General features: G+C 45.1%; 1 protein-coding gene across 1 annotated transcript in view; it reads right to left on the bottom strand.

Moving 5' to 3' along the window:
- GNA12 (G protein subunit alpha 12) overlaps positions 1-3622 on the bottom strand; it is a 135969-nt gene that overhangs the window by 108185 nt on the left and 24162 nt on the right. The gene's annotated exons all lie outside the window — the stretch shown is intronic.

The raw sequence follows: 3622 nt of genomic DNA, 5'->3' as shown, positions 1-3622 counted from the left end.
CTGCAGCCCGGCGATTGGGCCTGCTGTCGTCTATCCGGGAGAACGCGCCTTCCGATTGGTCCGTGCCGCGCCGGGAGGCGGGCATCCCTCAGCCCTCGGGGAGGGGCCGGAGCCGAAAGAGGCGGGATCTTTGGGGTGGGGGCGCTTCTCATTGGGCGCCCGGGATGAGGTTCTTTCTTTCAGAATGAAAGGGAGGAGGGGTCGCTGGGGAGGCGGAGCGGCCGCCCGCCATGGCCAATTATAATTGCTCTGGGGTCACATCAATCACAGCGAACGGTCTTGGGACTGGGGGATTGGCGAAACCGGGCGGGGCCAGAAGTGCCAGGTGTACAGAAAGATTCTCCCTGGGTTCCCAGATTGGGTCAACCTGTGAGACCAGGAGGCTCGCGAGTGCACTTCGCGTTGCCCGAAAATGCCGATAGGAGATGCAGCTGCTCGTTTTAGGCTTACAGAGAAAGCTGTTCCTAAACCATTTTCCTTCCAGAAACACGGGGCAAGGGGACACACATTTTCAAACAAATGCACACTTTGAGAGTGGCATGGCCTCTGGGCATCTGTCTTCTCTAAAAGCTGGCTAAGCATCCAAATCACCAGAAGCACCCTCTCCTCCCCCCGAAAAAGTCTTATGTAGCACAGTGATTGGTGTCTGCATTTGCTGGGTCTTAGTTGGAATCTCCCCTCAATCCCTTAACTGGTTGCAGAACCTTAAAAGCAGCTCCCACCCCTCCAACCCTGTTTTTAGCTTCAATCTCCTCTGCAAAATGGGGGCGATTATAGCAACTACTTCACATGGCTATGAAGACATAAACTGAGAACATGGATTTGTAAAAACACTTCGCACGCTGCCGAGACCCAAGTAAGTTCTTGCAAAGAGTTAGCTGACCTTATTACAGATTCGTACCTGTCCCAGATGAAGCGTGAGTCAGAACCTCTTGGAAGGAGCTCAGATATCTCTTAATCTCCAGGTGACTGGCCAGACTTGGGAACCATGGTCCGATAAAAAATAAACTGAAACATATTAAAATTTTTAAGAGTTTGCAGTATTTGAGCGAAAATTGATTCAAATCCGGAGGCGTCAAACCAGAAGTGGTTAAGAATGCTCCTCGAAGTGGGCCAGGGGAAAGACTTACATAGAGAACTTGCCAGGAGCAAAGAAAGGAAATTGATTGGCTATTGCTTAAAGGCTAGTTGGCTGTTTGTGATTGGTTGTCTTTAGCGTTTTGATTTTGTAACCTTGAAGCATTTACAGGTTTCAATTTTGGTTTGTTTTCCTAAACCATCACTGCATTAAAGCCGCTTTAGTCTAATGGCCTCCTTGTTGAGTTATTTTACCAAGTCTTAAAGATGATCCTGTCCCCAAACCGCCCTTCTCACCAGGTGGATAAAATAAAAACCAGCTTGCAAACGACTGACCTAAGTCTCCAGGTTCCACACAGGATCAACTGGAGCCCTGCTCTCTCACTGTATCAGTGTCTCTGACTAGAGAGGGGAGAGTGATAGAAAAAGTGATTTGTGAGTGTTATGTCATCCCGTTCTACAAATAATGTTTGCGTACTCATGAAAACGCCAGGCACTGGGGACTTTAGGAGAGGAAGCTGAAGGTGGAAAAGATGCATTCTTTGTGTCAAGAAACTTCCACGTTAGTTAGGAAGCCAGGCTGCTCAAGGCACAGAGCAGAGTGGAGACTACAGGAACCTCTAGTTTCTGCCCCAGAATCAGGGTATTCAAGGATCTCAACTCCCCAGTGATCCTAAGTACTAATGATGTGTGGCAGTGTCATTTACAGAGGCATGAATTTGTATCACCTATGAATCAACATATTATCTAGTACTCTGTCATCCTTCAAAAATGATGAAAAAGAAAGTCTTGTTTCTTTGTGAAAATGGCCTTCCGCAGAAAGACAAAACACGTGTGTTAGGACAGAAGTGGAAAGAACGTGCTGAAACCTCAGAAAGCAATGTTTCTTAAACAGAAAATAGGAATTTTGAACAAATAAAGAGGAAAATGTAGACTTCAGCAGTGGACCAGAGTTAGCTCTTCATTCAGTTAAAAGAAATTATGAAAAGGTGATTCACAAAGCACTCTGAGCAAGCTACAAATAAATTTACATCTTTATAAATAACTTTGTGTCTGTGTTTATCTAATTATTATGTAGCATCCAATTTGGGGATTTGATAAGGTCTCTGGACATATCTTTTACATTTGTCAAAGGGCTCAGGTGCTTGAAGTAAACAAGCTTATCTTGTACTTAATAATAGTCTCTTAATTATCCCTTATATTTGTATGACACATTATAGCTTTTGAAGTGCTTCCACATACATGATCTCATTTGTCCTCTGAAACCTGCTGGGAGGGAGGCAAGGCAGAGATTATTGTAACAGAAGAATCTGGGTCCCAGGAAGCTCATGCCGCATGTCAGGGGAAATACAGTTGGAAACCTGACCCAGTGTATTTCCCACGTGCAGTTTGAAATGGCTGAAAGCATGAGAACTTTGAAGCTTGGCTCTACCGCCTACTAGCTATGTGACCTTGAACAACTCGCTTAACCTCTCTGAGATTTAGTTTCCTTATATGTAAAATCAGGAAAAAATAGGGCTGTGATAAATGTTGAATAAGCTAACATATATAAAGAAGGCCCTAACACGTAATGGACATTCAGTAATTTCTAACTTTATTATCATTATCATGGAGCTTTAGGGATCCAGTGCTAGAAATTTAGAAAAATAATACTGGCATGATGATGAAGAATCCATAAGGACAATACACTGTATGATATTAAAATCTAAAACCTGGGGAAAGATCAGGTTAAATAAATTAAGGTACAGCCATATAGGTGAAATAACATACAGTTCCTAAAAATAAGCAAGACCAAAATTTGTAAACAGATGGCCACCATGTGCTTAAAGATTGGTCGAGGGATGGGAGGGGTGGCCTGAATGTTCTTCCCAACTTGTGTTCAATTCCACCTCCTGAGCTAAGGGGCAGCCAGGAGGGAGGGTCCAATGGCAGGGCCTGGAATGCATATGTGGAAGAGTGAGCTTCTCCGGAATCTCTAGAAAAGAGAACAGCCACAGGACTCTCAATCTCCAGCTGGGTGGGAGTGAGGAGATTAGCAGCTCCAAGGTCTGGGATAAGGCCCAGGAATCTGGGGTTCCCAAAAGGAATAAACTCCCCTTTCCTCCTATGAATGTAGTCTCCGTGTGATGTCTTCTCTGGCCTGGGGAGAATGTGGGAGAGCTGCATGGGCAAAGGGGCTGAAAGATTTCCCGTCTCTGAGAATGGGAGCTTGCCAACAGCCACAACTGCTGAAACGTGGGAGCTTCCTCTCTGTGCTCACAGAGAAGCAACATCTTGCCTGTTACCTCATATTTCATCACTATAAAGAGACTCTCAGAGCTTTCCCTGAAAGCCAAAGGGTTCTGAGTGGGAAAAAGGAAGTCTGAATGAGCTTAAGGGGACCGAGGTGCTAGAGAGAAGAAACAAACATCTCAACTAATGGTAAATGGATGAAAGCTTTACATCATCACCATTACCACCATCACTACCATCATCATCACCACCATCATCACCACCACCATCACCACCACTACAACTATCATCATCACCATCATCACCACCACCA

Source organism: Neomonachus schauinslandi, chromosome 5, assembly GCF_002201575.2.
Source record: "Neomonachus schauinslandi chromosome 5, ASM220157v2, whole genome shotgun sequence".
Lineage (NCBI taxonomy): Eukaryota > Metazoa > Chordata > Mammalia > Carnivora > Phocidae > Neomonachus > Neomonachus schauinslandi.
This window is presented reverse-complemented; position numbering and strand designations above follow the sequence as displayed.